This window comes from Arachis ipaensis, chromosome B03 (genome assembly GCF_000816755.2).
Source record: "Arachis ipaensis cultivar K30076 chromosome B03, Araip1.1, whole genome shotgun sequence".
Lineage (NCBI taxonomy): Eukaryota > Viridiplantae > Streptophyta > Magnoliopsida > Fabales > Fabaceae > Arachis > Arachis ipaensis.
Genome location: NC_029787.2, coordinates 71,578,488 through 71,598,044, shown reverse-complemented (window position 1 = coordinate 71,598,044; position 19,557 = coordinate 71,578,488). Strand labels below are relative to the sequence as shown.

Sequence of the window (19,557 nt, the reverse complement as noted above, 5' to 3'; positions counted from 1 at the left end):
GCGCTAGAAGGGACATAGCTTTGCCCAAAAAGCCACGGCTCCATGACAAGGCTATCAAAATTGTTCAGACCAACTAAAAAGGTTCTACCAAAGAACACTAAAAAGTTGTCGGACAAGTTAGCCCCAAAGGACCACCTCGACCAAGCAGAAAGTGGACAAAACTAAAAGTGATCGAAAAGAGGTTGGACAACAAAGTACCAACACTCTACAAAGATCCACAAAAGGGACAAAGACATCTCGCAACGGCCAGAGGAAGGCCAGGAATGCTTTGCTGAAAGCTATGAAGTCTTGAAAAAAGACACTACTTAAAAGGCAAAACCACAGATCAGAACGGGGCTAAAAAGTCATCCAAACAAACTATAAAAAGGTTCCCCATCGGAATACTACCTAAAAAGTTGTTGGATTATGACTAAAAAGCCCGAGCAGTGAAGACAAACATGTCGGAAGAAGGCTAAAAAGACCTCTCAACAAACTAAAAAAGGGGCAATGCCAAACTCGCACAAGATAAAACTACTCAAGATCAACCAAAGTCAGGATGCTTGAGCACGACTTCCCCCAAAGAGAGTCGAACTCAAGCAGGGGCAAAGTCGTACAGGTTGACGTCAGCTAAGAAGAGGCACAAAGTACGATCTCAGCTAAAAAGAGGCGCAAAGTACGATCTCAAAAAAAGAACAAGCCAAAAGGTTGGGAAACAACTTAAGGCTCAAAAGTGCTTAGCTAAAAGGGATACAACTCCACTCAAAGAAGGCACAATCTCAAACAGAGCTACGTACGTCATCCGAGACTAAAAAGGTTCTATACAAAGAACACTAAAAAGTCATCGGACAAGTCACTAAGAGCCCGGGTATCAAGCCGCAAGGATAACTTCGCCAAAGCAGAGGGTTGTCAACACAAACTTAAAGTAAGGCGTGATCCAGAAGGCAAGGGTAGAAAACCCACACTATCACTCAAAAGAGGACGGACTGTGAAGTACTAAACCTCTAGAAAATTTGCTAAGATTGCAAAGCAATGAAGAATCAAAGCCAGACAGATGCTTGAGTACAACTTCCAAAGAGATCGAAGCTCTGAAAAACACGATCTCACGAAAAGATCGAACTCAAGCAGGGGCACTGTTCATACCTGGGTCAAGATGTCCGACCCGGGATATTTAGCGACAAGCCGACCGACCTCTTCAGGTCAGGCTATCCGACCTCTTCTCAAAGAGCTCGGCCAATGTCCGACCTCTTCACAAAGAGCTCGGACAAAACGCCACAGAGGCCCAAGAAGGCCCAAACGAAGGAACACAGCCCAATCCAAAGGCAGCTAAAGCCCAGAAAGATAAAGGCATTTCCCTTGAAGATAAGCTGACTTCATCCAAAACAGGATAAGATAAGATAAGATAACTAACTTATCTTATCAGAAAGGTCAGCCCACACTACTATAAATATACTGGAGCACCCAGGTATAACTCATACTCTGATTCTACAATAAACCTGTTTAATACCCATGCTAACTTAAGCATCGGAGTTTCTTGCAGGTACCCCCCACCCTCCGGTGGCCAAGAATCAGCAGTGCAGCAAGTCCAACAAGTCGGACACAATAGCTCCGGCCGCCACCAGTCAGCCGGATACGTCATCTCCGACCAGTACAGAAGATCTCATCCGAGATCGACCTCCAGTTTCAGGTAACCCTCGGAACAGTAATCTTCTTTAATAGGGTTGGCCAGACCTCTTTCCAGGATTTACTTATAACTTGGGTTGACTTGGTCCGACTTCTTAACGTCGGCCAGTCTTTAAGTTATTATTTTAGCAATCCGTAAGACCTCGTCAGGTTCTTTTTTGGATCACTTTCGATAACTTCTTACATTATTCTGTGTTCATCTTTGCCGATTTGTAGAAAGTGGTTGTCATCTCTAGATCATCTTTTGAGTGAATTGAGTTTTCACCTTTATCGGACGGTTTATCTTTATCGTGATCATGCAGTGAAATTATTTTTCACTTTCCGCCGATCTGTTGCTTTATAATCAGACGATGAATGCTTCAGATTAATGCATCTTGAGATCTTGTAGAATATCTAGAAAATATATTTTATTCAAAGGAAAGTGCAAATATATACATGTGGGAATTTTTCATCCCTTTAAGTCGGATAGTGTCTGAGTCTCAATTTGGTGCCTCGTTAAAAAACCTTTTCAGGAAAAAGAGTACATCCGATAATGAGATCTTTTACCTTTTCTAACTGTAGTACCTTCTTAGGTTGCAAGCGTGCCATGATCTGGGAAGCTCTCGTCCATCGAGTTCGGACAGTCTGTAGTAGCCCTTCCCAAGTACTTCTACGACTCGGTAGGGTCCTTTCCAGTTTGCTGCCAGCTTTCCTTCTCCTGGTCGAGTTGTTCCGATATCATTTCAGATTAGGATGAGGTCATTCTCCGTGAAACTTATCGGCACTACCCTTTGATTATATCTGGAAGCCATTCGACGCTTTAGTGCTTCTTCCCTGATCCGAGCTCTTTCTTGGATTTCAGGTAATAGGTCAAGCTCTTCCCTCTGAAGTTGGGAGTTTGCTCCCTCATTGTAATGAACCACTCTAGGATATCCTTCCTCGATCTCTACTGGGATCATTGCTTCTATTCCATATGCTAACCGGAAGGGGGATTCCTTCGTGGTGGAATGTGGCGTCGTTCGATATGCCCATAGGACCTGTGGAAGCTCCTCTGCCCAAGCTCCCTTTGCATCTTGTAATCTCCATTTTAACCCGGCCAATATGACTTTGTTGGCAGCTTCGGCCTGTCCATTGGCTTGTGGGTGTTCAACGGAGGTGTACTGGTGCTTTATATTCAAATCGGCTACTAGTTTTCTGAAGCCTGCATCTGTGAATTGAGTGCCATTGTCTGTGGTTATTGAATATGGAACCCCAAACCTTGTGACAATGTTCTTGTATAGGAATTTCCGGCTTCTTTGAGTGGTGGCGTTGGCTAGTGGCTCTGCCTCAATCCATTTTGTAAAATAGTCTACTCCGACTATGAGAAATTTTACTTGTCCTGATCCTTGGGAAAAGGGTCCAAGAAGATCAAGTCCCCATTTTGCAAACGGCCAAGGCAAAGTCACGCTGATGAGCTCTTCTGGCGGGGCGATGTGAAGGTTGGCATGTTTCTGACATGGTGGACATGTCTTTACAAATTCTGTAGCTTCTTTCTGTAGAGTTGGCCAATAAAACCCCGCCCGGAGTACTTTTTTGGCAAGAGCCCATGCTCCGAGATGATTGCCGTAAATGCCGCCGTGTACTTCTTCTAGCACTTCCCTTATGTTAGAGGACGGCACGCATTTTAGTAATGGTATTGAGATCCCTCTTTTGTATAGGATGTTGTTTATGATGGTGTAGTACTGTGCCTCACTTTTTAACCTCTTTGCCTCCTTTTCTTCTGTGGGGAGTGTTCCTGCTTTGAGGTAGTTGATTATGGGGGTCATCCATCCTTGGTCCTGACTTGTTATGGCCAGGAATTTTTCCTCTTCCGAGATTGACGAGTTCTGTAGCATTTCCTGTATGAGGCTTCTATTGTTGCCCCCTGGTTTTGTGCTGGCTAGTTTCGAGAGTGCATCAGCTCGGGCATTTTGTTCGCGGGGTATGTGGCAGATCTTATATTCCTCGAGCTGTCCGAACTGTTCCTTGGTTTTATCCAAATACTTTTTCATGGTAGGGTCTTTGGCTTGATAGCTCCCTGTTATCTGTGAGGTGACTACTTGTGAATCGCTGTAAATATTGAGTTTCTGAGCTCCAACCTCTTTAGCCAGCTTCAAACCAGCTAATAATGCTTCATATTCCACCTGGTTATTTGAGGCCGGGAACCCGAACTTGAGGGAGAGCTCAACTTGGGTTCCTTGGTTGCTTTCTATTATCACGCCTGCGCCGCTTCCAGTTTTATTTGAAGAACCATCCACATAGAGATTCCATTATGTGAGGGTTTCCAGGACATCTGTGAATTCTGCGATAAAGTCGGCCAGATACTATGATTTGATGGCCGTCCGAGCTTCATATTGGAGGTCGAACTCTGATAACTCGATTGCCCATTGTAAAATTCTGCCTGCTAAATCTGTTTTCTGCAATATTCCTTTTATGGGCTGGTTAGTTCGAACCTTAATGGTGTGAGCCTGGAAGTACGGGCGAAGTCGTCGAGATGTTAGAATGAGAGTATAGGCAAACTTTTCTATTTTCTGGTAGTTCAGCTCGGATCCCTGTAGCGCTTTGCTAATGAAGTAGACGGGTTGTTGCCCATTTTTGTCTTCTCTGACTAGTGCTGAGGCTATCGCCCGACTTCCTACCGCGAGATATAATATGAGCGGTTCTCCTTCTCGTGGCCGAGATAGGATAGGCGGCCGTCCTAAGAATTCCTTGAAGTCTTGGAAGGCTTGTTCACATTCCGTCGTCCATTCGAACTGCTTTCCCTTCCTTAAAGTATCATAGAAGGGGAGAGATCTTATCGCTACTCCTGCTAAGAATCTGGATAGGGCGGCCAACCTCCCGTTGAGTTGCTGTACTTCTTTGACATAGGTGGGGCTCTTCATGTTGAGTATAGCTTGACATTTATCCGGGTTTGCTTCAATTCCTCTTTGTGTGAGCATGAACCCTAAGAATTTGCCTGCTTCTACTTCAAAGGTGCATTTTGTGGGATTGAGTCGCATGTCATGCTTCCTTATAGTGTCGAACACTTGAGCCAGGTCGGACAATAATGTATCTTCGCTTTGTGTCTTTATCAACATGTCGTCCACATAGACTTCCATGATTTTTCTGATGTGATCTGAGAATACTTTATTCATTAGCCTTTGATAAGTAGCTCCTGCGTTCTTGAGACCGAAAGGCGTCACGATGTAGCAGTAATTTTCTTTCGGTGTTAAGAACGAGGTCTTTTCTTGATCTGGTCGATACATGGGGATTTGGTTGTATCCCGAGTATGCGTCCATAAACGAGAGGTATCTATATCCGGAGGAAGCATCTACCAGAGCGTCGATACTTGGGAGTGGGTATGGATCCTTTGGGCAGGCTTTGTTGAGATCGGTGTAATCGGTGCACATTCGCCACTTCCCATTTGATTTTTTCACCAAGACGACGTTGGCTAGCCATAGTGGGTATTTGACTTCTCTTATGAATCCTACCTCCAGTAGTGCTTGTACTTGTTCTTCCACCGCTTGGGATCGCTCTGGCCCAAGTTTTCTTCGTCTCTGTTGCACTGGCTGAGATCCTGGGTAGACCGCTAACTTGTGACACATTAGCTTAGGGTCTATACCTGGCATGTCTGCGGCTTTCCATGCGAAGAGATCAACATTATCTCGTAAGAATTGTATCAGTAATTATTTTGAGTCTCCTCTTAGGATCGTGCCGATATTAGTTGTTTTATCCGAGGTGTCTCCGATCTGAATCTTCTCTATCTCACCTTCTGGCTGCGGACGGAGTTCTTCTCGTTGCTGAACTCCACTAAGTTCAATTGTATGAAACTCTTCTCCTCTGCCTCTGAGGTTTAGACTTTTGTTATAACAGCGCTGCGCCATCTTTTGATCTGCTTTTATTGTAGCTATCCCTTCTGTAGTTGGGAATTTCATGCATAGATACGGGGTCGAGACTATTGCACCGAGTTGATTGAGTGTTGTCCGACCTATTAGAGCATTGTAGGCTGAACTTACGTCGACCACAATGTAGTCTATTTTGAGGGTCCTGGATTGGTTCCCTTTTCCGATGGTTGTGTGTAGCGATACGTATCCCAGTGGTTGTACCAGGGTATCTCCCAGCCCGAACAAGCTGTTTGGGTATGCCTTAAGCTCCCTTTCTTCCAAGCCGAGCTTGTCAAAGGCAGTTTTGAATAAGATGTCGGCGGAGCTCCCTTGGTCTATTAATGTGCGATGTAGATTGGCGTTTGCCAGTATGATAGTGATGACCATGGGATCGTCGTGTCCCGGGATGATGCTGGATGCGTCCTCTTTAGTGAATGTTATCGCAGGGATGTCATGTGCTTCCTCCTTTCCCTCGACATGATATACTTCTTTGAGATATCTTTTGCGAGATGATTTGGAGATCCCACCTCCTGCGAATCCACCGTGTATCATGTGGACGTGTCTTTCTGGTGTCCGAATTGATCGTTCAGCTCGTCCGTCATCTTCGTCCCTTCGTCTCTTTCTTTGGTCATCATCTCGGGTGGCCAGAAATCGATCTAATTTTCCTTCTCTCACCAATTTTTCTATGATATTCTTTAAGTCGAAGCACTCGTTGGTGGAGTGCCTTCGGACTCGATGGTATTCACAATATTCCTTCCGGTTTCCTCCTCCCTTTTTACCTTTGAGTGGCCGCGCTGGGGGGATTTTCTCTGTATGGAAGACTTCTTTGTATACGTCGACCAGAGATGCCCTGAGAGGAGTGTAATTATGGTATTTTTTTATTTTCTCTCCTTGTTGATATTCTTTCCTTTTGGATTCCTTGTCTTTATCTCGGTAGGGGGCCCCAGATTTTGAGGTTTCTCCTAACCGAGCGTTTTCTTCCATGTTGATATATTTTTCTGCTCATTCCTGTACTTCGTCTAAGAAGGTCGGGTACTTTTTTGACATAGACTGGCTAAAAGGTCCCTCTCGTAGGCCATTGATGAGTCCCATGATGGCGGCCTCTATTGGTAAGCTTTATATGTCCATGCATTTTTGTTGAATCTCTCCATGTAGTTGCGGAGGCTCTCCCGTTCTCCTTGCTTGATCCCTAGTAAACTGGAGGCGTGCTTGGCCTTATCTTTCTGGATGGAGAATCTGGCCAGGAACTTTTTGGCCAGGTCGTCAAAGTTTGAGATGGACTTTGGAGGTAGGTTGTCGAACCATCTGATTGCTGTCTTTGTGAGAGTTGATGGAAAAGCTTTGCAGCGAACGGCATCTGAGGCGTCGGTGAGGTAAATTCTGCTTCTGAAATTGCTGAGATGATGGTTGGGATCTGTGGTGCCATCATACAAAATCATATCCGGGAGCTTGAAGTCTCTTGGAATTTTGGTTTTCATGATTTCCCTGGTGAATGGATCTTGTTCATTGCGTGAATTTTCCTCAGGAGCGGTCCGAGGAGCTTTTGATTTGAGAACGGCTTCTAATTGCTGTAGTTTTTCTTCCAATTCTCGACGTCGCCGTACCTCTTTTGTAGATCCTTTCCGATCTCCCGTTGTTGTTGTGTTTCTTTCTCAAGTTGCTTTAAGTGATCTTGAAGCGCTTCTATTGCTCCCGGGTTTGATGAGTTTTTGTCTCCATTGGATTCTGGAGAATCCTTCAATGTAGTGTCCACGTTCTTGTGCGGCGGTCTGTTTTCTAGATCTGAATCGTGGTCGTTGTCATGGCCGTCTGCCATGGTGTTGGGATGACTTCCAAGTTCCCCAGCAACGGCGCCAATATTCCGAGGGTTACCTGAAACTGTAGGTCGATCTCTGATGAGATCTTCTGTATTGGTCGGAGATGGCGTGTCCAGCTGGCTGGTGGCGGCCGGAGCTGCTGTGTCCGACTTGTTGGACTTGCTGCACTGCTGATCCTTGGCCACCGGAGGGTGGGAGTACCTGCAAGAGACTCCGATGCTTAAGTTAGCACGGGTATTAAGCAGGTTTATTGTAGAATCAGAGTATGAGTTATACCTGGGTGCTCCAGTGTATTTATAGTGGTTGTAGAGTGACCTCTCTAGATAAGATAAGTTAATTATCTTATCTTATCTTTATCTTTGAGTTGAGGTCAGCTTATCTTCAAGGAAACCACCCTTATCTCTATAGGCTTTGGACGACCTTTGGATTTGGGTCGTGTTCCTCTGTTTGGGCCTTCTTGGGCCTTCCTGTCGATTTAGCCGAGCTCTTCTTGAGAAGAGGTCGGATAGTCTGACCTTAAGAGGTCGGTCGCTTTGTCGCCGATCATCCCGGGTCGGATAGCTCAACCCAGGGTATGAACAGGTCCCCTAGAGTGGTCCACTACAATGAATAAGCCAACCTTCAACTTCAAAGAGAAGAGCTCGACCTACTTCCAAAAATCCAAGAAAGAGCTCGGATCAGAGAAGAAGCGCTAAAGCACCGAATGGCTTCGAGATATAATCAAAGGGTAGTGCCAAGGAGTTTCGCTGAGAATGATCTCATTCTAATCCGAAATGATATTGGAACAACTCGACCTGGAGAAGGAAAGCTGGCAGCAAACTGGAAAGGACCCTACCGAGTTACAGAAGTACTTGGAAAGGGCTACTACAGACTGTCCAAACTCGATGGACGCGAGCTCCCCAGGTCATGGCACGCTTGCAACCTAAGAAGGTATTATAGTTAGAGAAGGTAACAGACCTCGGATGCACTCTTTTTCCTGAAAAAGTTTTTTAATGAGGCACCAAGTTGAAATCCAGAAATTATCCGACTTAAAGGGATGAAAAACTCTCGCATGTATATATTTGCACTTGCCTTTGAATAAAATATATTTTTAGATATTCTACAAATTCTCAAGACGCATTAATCTGAAGCATTCATCATCCGATTATAAAGCAACAGATCGGCAGAAAGTGAAAAACAGATTCACTGCACGATCACGATGGAAGACCAACAAAGATGAAAACGCGATTCATCTAAAGGTCGACCGAAGAAAGACAAAAACCACTTCTACAAATCGGCAAAGATGAACACAGAATAATGCAAGAAGTTATCGAAAGTGATCCAAAAAAAGAACCTGACGAGGTCTTATGGATTGCTAAATAATAACTTAAAGACTGGCCGACATAGAGAAGTCGGACCAAGTCAACCCAAGTTATCAGCAAATCCCTGGAAAGAGGTCTGGCCAACCCTATAAAAGAGGAATTGCTATAACCTTGACAAAGGTCCAAGAAAGAGGATTACAAAATAACTCAGAAGAGATCGACCTAACGAAGTCGGTCTCCTACAAACAAGTTATAAAAGTAATCCCTGAAAGAGACCTGACCAAGGTCCAAGAAAGAGGACTACAAAAATAACTCAGAAGAGATCGACATAACGAAGTCGGTCTCCTACAAAATAAGTTATAAAAGTAATCCCTGAAAGAGACCTGACAAAGGTCCAAGAAAGAGGATTACAAAAATAACTCAGAAGAGATCAACCTAACAAAGTCGGTCTCCTACAAAATAAGTTATATAAGTAATCCCTGAAAGAGACCTGACAAAGGTCCAAGAAAGAGGATTACAAAATAACTCAAAAGAGATCGACCTAACGAAGTCGGTCTCCTACAAACAAGTTATAAAAGTAATCCCTGAAAGAGACCTGACAAAGGTCCAAGAAAGAGGATTACAAAAATAACTTAGAAAAGATCGAGCTAACGAAGTCGGTCTCCTACAAACAAGTTATAAAAGTAATCCCTGAAAGAGACCTGACAAAGGTCCAAGAAAGAGGATTACAAAAATAACTTAAAAGAGGACGGCATAAAGAGGTCGACCTCCCACAAACAAGTTATAAAAGTAGTCCCGGAAAGAGACCTAGCAAAGGTCCAAAATAGAGGACTGCAAAAGTAACTGGAAAGAGGACCAACGCAAAGAAATCGGTTATGGATCGCTAGAAATACAAGCAAGAGCAAGAAAACCAAGAAACAAGTCGGAACCGCCCATCCACGACCTCAAAGGATCCAACCCACAAGCAACAAGTGCAAAGCAATCCAAAGAGGCCGAAGGCTCCGACATTTTCAAAATGTGCTAAGACAAGCGCAAACAAGCAGGATATAAAATACAATATTATAAAGCTTCAGGGTCAGGCCCAAAAGCTTGAAAGCTACTTGTTGTTTTTCAAAGTAAAGTTGCCAAACCAGCAACCAAAAGGAATATCAACAGTCAGCAAAATATTCAAACTACAAATAAGGAGATTAAAAGCCCACAAGCCGGGCCGACTACACGAATATCCAAAGAGAAATCAGCAAAGATCGGGAGCCTTCCCGGCAGCATCAGTACGGGGAGAAGGAGGAAGTAAAAGCAGGCAAAAGCATAAAAAGCAAGAAAGATGAGTCAAGAGAGGCGGGGCACAGCATCCACGGTTCCATCATCCCGATTCAGAATCTGGCAATCCGGGTCAGACACAACTGGAGGAACTGAAGAGGTTGACACTTTGGCAGAAGACACAGGGAGAGGTTCAACATCATCATCATCCTGGTCATCAGGGACAATCTTACCATCCCTTACAACATTATCCAGGCTGAAAAGAGTAAGGTCGGCTTCGGGAGCAATAATCCGAACCTGCTCCCTCAAGCTCTCATAGGCAGCAGTTACGCTGCCAACAAGATGATCTTGGAGCTCGGAGTAATTAGCTCGTGCATTCTCCAACTCCTCCCTCAGGCGCACCACCTCCCGATAAGATGTCACATAACTGTCCTTATGCCTTAATGTCGTGTCCTCAGCCAACCGCACAGAAGCCGCCAGAGCAAGGGAACTCGCCTTTTTGTTCTCCAGATCCTTCTCCAACTTGGCTACCTTTACCTCAAGCTCTTCCTTCAGGCCCTTCATTCGGTCGAACTCCTGTTTAGCCTCCTCCATAAACTCCTTGGTGGCATGGAGAGGAAGATTCTGAGCAGTTCGGTACAGGACAGCCCCCATATATGCCATTTTAACACTGTTTCGGGTCATAAAATCCAGATGGCGAAGGATTGACACATCATCCATGGGGAGGGTACCGTAGGGACCGATTTGCTGATCTACGAATTTGATTGCATTAAAATCAGGGGCGTCAAGGTTAAAGTCCTCAATTGTTTTCTGTTTCTTGTTGGGAGGAGCACCAGAAGCAATGGCAGAAGTATGTGGAGAATCAGTCATACGAACCCGAGGAGTGGGGATCACCTTTCTTGGCCCAAGAGAACTTGGCACGGGCGGCTTTACAGGAACTTGAGAAGATCCCTCTCCGGCCGCCTTGGCCGAGATGTTTTGAGCAGCAGCAGCCTTCTTCACTTTCTTATAGGCCTTCATGGAATCATTGTTTTTCGACATCTTTGAAAATACAGAATCAACCGTAAATGACGAGTTACAACATAAGAGAAGAAAATCTCAGAAACAAGTATAAAAACAAGTCAGACAGTACCCAAAGCAGTTCGAACCAAAGATGGATCACTCAAGAATCTTTTTTTATCCAGATGGAGTGGTTCCCCCCACAAATCTTCAAGAACAACTACAAAAGCCCGCTCAACCTCATTAAGCATCTCCCATGTATAACGTGGCACTCTCACATTCTTTTGCCACTCTAGAGGAAAAGCAGGCTCGTCGTTCTCATCAAGAAAAAAAAGGCCGGACCCCATCAATAGCACGGACTCGGAAGAAATAATTCTTAAAATCTTTAAAGGACTCATCATACATGGCAAAAACTTTATGCCCCTGGGCCAATCTAAAAAAAATCCAGGAAGCTTTCTTTTTGGAAGAACCCTCGGGCTTGGCCGAGACAAAAAGATAGAGGAAAAGAGTTTCAGAAGGTGTTACGCCTAACTCTTGGCAAAGCAGTTGAAATATTTTGATAAAACCCCAGGAATTTGGATGAAGCTGGGATGGAACAATATTACATGACCACAACAAGTCGGTCTCGAAAGTAGTAAAAGGAAAAGTAACGTCCAACTGGTTGAAGAAATATTCATAAGCGTAGAAGAAGGGATGCTCCCCCTCGACGAAAGTAGGAAAACAAGCCCTCTCATCAGAGTCAGGAGCTACAAGCTCATAATCCCTCTCCCGAGCACTGCTACCACAAATCCTATGACGTTTCCTCAGCTCTACACAAAATTCAGCATCCACGACAGAGATACACATTAAGACAAGGGAGTCCAGCCAATCGGACATCCCCTCGGGAACTTTAAGAAGACACCTCTACAATGTTATTGCGAGAAGACATGGGGCCAACTAATACTACAATAAGAAAAGAATATTGGATTACTAAAAAACATCTCATACAAGGGGCAAAACAACTCAACAGACGAACAAACAAGAAAAGGAAAACCCCAAGACTCAAACCAAAGTCTTGGGGCATCCTTTGGAGGCAGCAACAAAGCAAGGTTTCAGGAGAAAGCTACAGCTTACGTCCCGACATTTCTCAAACAAGAAAAGAAGATCTCAAATAGCAAACATTTCAAAGAAGAAAAACACAAAGTCATCAAAACCACTATCTTCCTACAGTCTATCAGCAAGGAGCATTGTCAACATCAAAAATGCCAAGCAGAAAATCATCAAAGACACAACCTTTTTCAGAATCAAGCAAAAACCATCATCGAAGGTGCAAGCAGAAATGGTGATAACATGCAAAGGCCCTAAAAGCATCAAGCAACAGGAAAAGCGAAAAAGCTCATGCAAAAGACAAAGAAACTCCAGAACACACAGCGATCAGGCACAGCAAAAGGTAGAAAGATCCAAACTTTCTCCAAGCAAAATCAAAACTTTCTCAAAAAAGACACAAAAAGTGACGAAGAAAGAGAAAGGAAGAAGAACCAAACCTGGGAAAATGGGAGAAAACCGTAAAGGAAAGCAGAAAAGCAGAAGCGACAGGCGAAACATCCACCCCTCGAACTCTAAGCAAGAAATAGAAAGCGAGAGAGTAAAGGGAGAAGTTACGAAGAAGAGCGAAGAAGAGAAATCGTTTTTTATTGTAAAATTCAAAATAAAATGCTAAGGGAAAACGGGGCAATTAATACCAATTATTGAAGGTATTAAACCCTCGCACATTCCCAAGAACAAGGCGCTGGTATAAAAGCGCGCGCCTTTAGAGGAAAACGTTCTACATTCAAAAGATTCTACAAAAGGAAGAAATCGACAAAATACTTGAACTCGGTTTCACTAAAGAAGGACCGAAGTCAAAGGACTCGACCTCAAAAAAGAAGACCGAGCTCAAGCATGGGCACTGTTCATACCCTGGGTCGAGCTATCCGACCCGGGATAATTGGCGGCAAAGCGACCGACCTCTTCAGGTCAGACTATCCGACCTCTTCTTCTAAAGAGCTCGGCCAATCGACAGGAAAGCCCAATAAAGGGCCCAAATAGAGGAACACGACCCAAATCCACAGGCAGTCCGAGACTACAGAGAAAAAGGCGGTTCCCTTGAAGATAAGCTGACCTCACCCAAAGATAAGATAAGATAAGATAAGATAACTAACATATCTTATCTAAAAAGGTCACTCTACACCATTATAAATACACTGGAGCACCCAGGTATAACTCATACTCTGATTCAACATAAAACCTGTTTAATACCCATGCTAACTTAAGCATCGGAGTCTCTTGCAGGTACCCCCCACCCTCCGGTGACCAAGGATCAGAGGTGCAGTCAGTCCAACAAGTCAGACACAATAGCTCCGGCCACAACCAGCCAGCTGGACACGTCATCTCCGACCAGTACAGAAGATCTCATCCGAGATCGACCTACAGTTTCAGGTAACCCTCGGAACAGCCAGTCTTTAAGTTATTATTTAGCGATCCATAATACCTCGTCAGGTTCTTTTTTCGGATCACTTTCGATAACTTCTTGCATTATTCTGTGTTCATCTTTGCCAATTTGTAGAAGGTGGTTTCTGTCTTTCTTCGGTCGACCTTTAGATGAATCGCGTTTTCATCTTTATTGGTCTTCCATCGTGATCGTGCAGTGAATCTATTTTTCACTTTCTGCCGATCTGTTGCTTTATAATCGACGATGAATGCTTTAGATTAATACGTCTTGAGAATTTGTAGAATATCTAAGAATATATTTTATTCAAAAACAAGTGCAAATATATACATGTGGGAGTTTTTCATCCCTTTAAGTCAGATAATTTCTGGATCTCAACTTGGTGCCTCATTAAAAAACCTTTTTAGGAAAAAGAGTGCATCCGAGATCTGTTACCTTCTCTAGCTATAATACCTTCTTAGGTTGTAGGCGTGCCATGATCTGGGAAGCTCTCGTCCATCGAGTTCGGAGAGTCTGTAATAGCCTTCTCCAAGTACTTCTATGACTCGGTAGGGTCCTTTCCAGTTTGCTGCCAGCTTTCCTTCTCCGGGTCGAGTTGTCCCAATGTCATTTCGGATTAGGATGAGATCGTTCTCAGTGAAACCTTTTGGTACTACCTTTTCATTATATCTTGAAGCCATTCGTCGCTTTAGCGCTTCTTCCCTGATCTGGGCACTTTCTTGGATTTCCAGAAGTAGGTCGAGCTCTTCTCTTTGAATTTGAAAGTTGGCTTCTTCATTGTAGTAGACTACTCTAGGCGACTCTTCCTCGATCTCTACTGGGATTATTGCCTCCACTCCATATTCTAGTCGAAATGGTAATTCATTTGTGGTGGAATGTGGCGTTGTTCGATATGCCCATAGGACTTGTGGAAGTTCTTCGGCCCAAGCTCCCTTTGCATCTTGCAGTCTCCGTTTCAACCCAGCCAATATGACTTTGTTGGCAGCTTCGGCCTGTCCATTGGCTTGAGGATGTTCGACTGAGGTGAACTGGTGCTTTATGTTCAAGTCGGCTACTAATCTCCTGAAGCCTGCATCTGTGAATTAAGTGCCATTGTCTGTGGTGATAGAGTATGGAACCCCGAACCTCGTGACAATATTCCTATATAGGAATTTCCGGCTTCTTTGAGCAGTGGCGTTGGCTACGGGCTCTGGCTCAATCTACTTTGTAAAATAGTCTACTCCGACTATGAGGAATTTGACTTGTCCTGATCCATGGGGAAAGGGTCCGAGAAGATCAAGTCCCCATTTTGCAAATGGCCAAGGTGAGGTTACGCTGATGAGCTCTTCTGGCGGGGCGATGTGAAAGTTGGCATGTTTCTGGCATGGTGGGCATGTCCTTACAAACTCTGTAGCTTCTTTTTGTAGAGTTGGCCAGTAGAATCCTGCCCAAAGTACCTTTTTGGTGAAAGCTTGTGCCCCGAGAAGATTGCCACAAATGCCACTGTGTACTTCCTCTAAAATTTCCCTTGTGTTGGAGGTCGGCACATATTTTAGTAGTGGTATTGAGATCCCTCTTTTATATAGGGTGTTGTTTATGATAGTGTAGTACTGAGCCTCCCGTTTTAACCTCTTTACCTCCTTCTCATTTGTGGGGAGTGTTTCTGTTTTGAGGTAATTCATTATGGGGTCATCCATCCTTGATCCTGACTTGTTATGGCTAGGACTTTTTCCTCTTCTGAGATTGATAGATTCTGCAGCATTTCCTGAATGAGGCTTCTATTGTTGCCCCCTGATTTGGTGCTGGCTAGTTTTGAGAGTGCGTCAGCTCGGGCATTTTGTTCGCGGGGTATGTGGCAGATCCTATATTCCCTGAATTGTCCGAGCGGTTCCTTGGTTTTATCCAAATACTTTTTCATGGTGGGATCTTTGGCTTGGTAGTTCCCTGTTATTTGTGAGGTAACTACTTGTGAATCACTGAAGATGTTGAGTTTTTGAGCTCCAACCTCCTTAGCCAGCTTCAAACCAGCTAGTAACGCTTCATATTCCGCCTGGTTGTTTGAGGCTGGGGACCCAAATTTGAGGGAAAGCTCAACTTGGGTTCCTTGGTTGCTTTCTATTATCACACCTGCGCCGCTTCCAGTTTTATTTGAAGACCCGTCCACGTAGAGATTTCATTCTGTGGGGGTTTCCATGGTATCTGTGAATTCTGCGATGAAGTCGGCCAAGTATTGTGATTTAATGGCTGTCCGAGTTTCATATTGGAGGTCGAACTCGGATAACTCGACTGCCCATTGTAAATTCTGCCTGCTAGATCTGTTTTCTACAGTATCCCCTTTATGGGCTGGTCGGTCCGAACCCTAATGGTGTGGGCCTGAAAGTACGGGCGAAGTCGTCGAGATGTCAGTATGAGAGTGTAGGTGAACCTTTCTATTTTTTGGTAATTCAGCTCGGATCCCTGCAGCGCTTTACTGATGAAATATACAGGTTGTTGCCCTTTGTCGTCCTCTCGAACCAGTGCTGAGGCTACCGCTTGACTTCCTACTGCAAGGTATAATACGAGTGGTTCTTCCTCTTGTGGTCGAGTTAGGATAGGTGGTCGTCCCAGGAAATTTTTGAAATCCTGGAAGGCTCGCTCACATTCTATTGTCCATTCGAACTTCTTTCCTTTCCTTAAAGTGGCATAGAAGGGGAGAGATCTTATAGCTGATCCTGCCAAGAATCTGGATAAGGCTGCCAATCTCCTGTTGAGTTGTTGTACCTCTTTGACACAAGTTGGGCTCTTCATATTGAGTATAGCCTGGCATTTGTCTGGATTTGCTTTAATTCCTCTTTGTGTGAGTATGAAACCTAAGAATTTGCCCGCTTCTACTGCAAAGGTGCATTTTGTGGGATTGAGTCGCATGTTATGCTTCCTTATGGTGTCGAACACTTGGGCCAGGTCGGACAATAATGTCTCTTCGCTTTGTGTCTTTATTAACATGTCGTCCACGTAGACTTCCATGATTTTTTTGAGATGATCTGAAAAGACTTTATTCATTAGCCTTTGATAAGTAGCTCCCACATTCTTGAGACCGAAAGGCATCACAATGTAGCAGTAATTTTCTTTCGGCGTCAAAAACGAGGTCTTTTCTTGATCTGGTGGATACATGGGGATTTGGTTGTATCCGGAATATACATCCATAAACGAGAGGTATCTATATCTGGAGGAAGCATCTACCAGAGCGTCGATACTTGGGAATGGGTAAGGATCTTTTGGGCAGGCTTTGTTGAGGTCGGTGTAGTCGGTGCACATTCGCCACTTCCCATTTGATTTTTCACCAAGACGACGTTAGCTAGCCATAGTGGGTACTTGACTTCTCTTATGAATCCTGCCTCCAATATGGAACTCTTCTCCTCTGCCTCTGAGGTTTAGACTTTCGTTATAACAGCGGCGTGCCATCCTTTGATCTGCTTTTATCGTAGCTATCCCTTCTGTAGTTGAGAATTTCATGCATAGATGTGGAGTTGAAACTATTGCGCCGAGTTGATTTAGTGTTGTCCGACCTATTAAGGCATTGTAGGCTGAACTCACGTCGACCACGATGTAGTCTATCTTGAGTGTTCTGGATTGGTTCCCTTTTCCGAAGGTTGTATGTAGTGATACATATCCCAGTGGTTGTACTGGGGTATCGCCCAGTCCGAACAGGCTGTTCGGGTATGCTCTAAGCTCCTTTTCTTCTAAGCTGAGCTTGTCGAAGGCAGTTTTGAATAAGATGTCGGCAGAGCTCCCTTGGTCTATTAATGTGCGGTGGAGATTGGCGTTCGCTAGTATGATGGTGATGACCATGGGATCGTCGTCTCCTGTGATAACACCTGATGCGTCTTCTTTGGTGAATGTGATTGCAGGGATGTCGGGTGCTTCCTCCTTCCCTTCGACATGATAAACTTCTTTGAGATATCTTTTGCGGGATGACTTGGAGATTCCTCATCCTGAAAATCCTCCGTGTATCATATGGACATGTCTTTCTGGCGTACGAGGTGATCGCTCAGCTCGTCCGACATCTTCATCTCTTCGTCTTTTTCTTTGTTCATCATCTCGGGTGGCCAGGTACCGATTTAGTTTTCCTTCTCTTACTAATTTTTCTGTGATGTTTTTAAATCGAAACATTCGTTGGTGGAATGTCCTCGGACCCGATGATATTCACAGTATTCGTTCCGATTTCCTCCTCCTCTTTTGCCTTTGATTGGTCGAGCTGGGGGTATCTTTTCTGTGTTACAGACTTCTTTGTAAATATCCACCAGGGACACCCAAAGAGGGGTGTAATTATGGTACTTTTTTTATTTTTTCCCCCGTTCGATCTTCCTTCTTCTTGGATTCTTTATCTTTATCTCGGTAGGTGAAACCGGATTTCGAGGCCTCCCCAAGTCGGGAATTTTTTTTCCATGTTGATGTACTTTTCTGCCCGCTCTTGCACCTCATCCAGAGATGTGGGGTATTTCTTTGATATAGATTGGCTGAAAGGTCCCTCTCGTAAGCCATTGATGAGGCCCATGACGGCGGCCTCTGTTGGCAAGCTTTGTATATCCAGGCATGTTTTGTTGAATCTTTCCATGTAGTTGCAAAGACTTTCCTGATCTTCTTGTCTGATTCCTAGTAGACTGGGGGCATGCTTGGCTTTGTCTTTTTGGATGGAGAATCTGGCCAAGAACTTTTTGGCTAGGTCGTCAAAGCTTGAGATGGACTTAGGAGGCAAGTTGTCGAACCATCTAATTGTTGTCTTCGTGAGAGTCGTTAGAAAAGCTTTGCAGCGAACGGCGTCTGAGGCGTCGGTGAGGTACATTCTACTTTTGAAGTTGTTGAGGTGATGGTTGGGATCTGTAGTGCCATCGTACAAGGTCATATCCGGGAGTTTGAAGTCTTTAGGGATTTTAGTCTTCATGATTTCCCTAGTGAATGGATCTTGATCCTTGCGAGAGTTGTCCTCAGGGGTGGTCCGGGTAGCCTTTGCTTTGAGATCGGCTTCAAGTTGTAGGAGTTTATCTTCCAATTCTCGACGTCGTCTTACCTCTCTTTGTAGATCCTTGCCAACTTCTTGCTGGTACTGGCTTTCTTTTTCGAGTTACTTTATGCGATCTTGAAGTGCTTCTATTACTCTCAGATGTCATGAGTTTTTGTCTCCGTTAGATTCCGGAGTGTCTTTTGGTGTGACACCCCTGTTTTTGTGCGGCGTTCTGTCTTCTAAATTTGAGTTGTGGTCGTTATCCTGTTCATCCGCCATGGTGATGGGATGACTTCCAAGTTCCCCGGCAACGGCGCCAATGTTCCGAGGGTTACCTGAAACTATAGGTCGATCTCGGATGAGATCTTCTGTACTGGTCGGAGATGACGTGTCCGGCTGGCTGTTGCGGCCGGAGCTTTTGTGTCTGACTTGTTGGACTGGCTGCACCTCTGATCCTTAGTCACCGGAGGGTGGGGGTACCTGGGTGCTCCAATGTATTTATAATGGTGTGGAGTGACCTTTTTAGATAAGATAAGTTAGTTATCTTATCTTATCTTATCTTTGGGTGAGGTCAGCTTATCTTCAACGGAACCGCCCTTCTCTCTGTAGGCCTGGGCAGCCTTTGGATTTGGGTCGTATTTCTTGAGTTGGGCCCTTTTTGGGCTTTCCTGTCAATTTGGCCTACCTCCTTTGTAAAGAGGTCGGATAGTCTAACCTGAAGAGGTCGGTCGCTTTGTCTCCAATCATCCCAGGTCGGATAACTCGACCCAGTGTATGAACACCTTCTTTCTCCCAACAAACAGAACCTAGCTTTCTACCAAAAGGAATTAAACTTTTACCTTCTCAACCAAAAGGAATTAAACTTTTACCTCTCAACAAAAAGGCAATTTATTTCATCGATTGCAGATACTTTGTTTATTTCAGAACAATCATGGCCTAATAACAAATGTAACAAAATTTTCGATTAGAACTTATGCAGAATAGGTTAAAAAACGGCGAAGGAGGAGGATGCTTCGGAACGAACCTTTTCCAGAGATCGCGTTGAGATTTGGCGGCGGTGGAGCACCAGAATCGATCCATCTGGATGCATAGGGATTGGATCTGAGAGATGTCGTTGGAGAGGGAGAGGGAGAGATCGGAGAAGGCAGAGTAGTTGATGTGCTTGAGGCATTCCACGCCGTCGCGCGTATTAAGGAGCTTCTTCGCGCTTTGGTAAACATCCGATAGCGTTGCTCCG

At 44.5% G+C, this 19,557-nt stretch overlaps 1 long non-coding RNA gene across 1 annotated transcript in view; it reads right to left on the bottom strand.

The window, feature by feature from the left end:
- The window catches only part of LOC107634494, a 56,946-nt gene extending 37,824 nt beyond the window's left edge, over positions 1-19,122 (bottom strand). The window contains exon 1 of the long non-coding RNA XR_002359416.1: positions 19,103-19,122. This is a non-coding gene — a long non-coding RNA (uncharacterized LOC107634494). The remainder of the gene's footprint in view (positions 1-19,102) is intronic.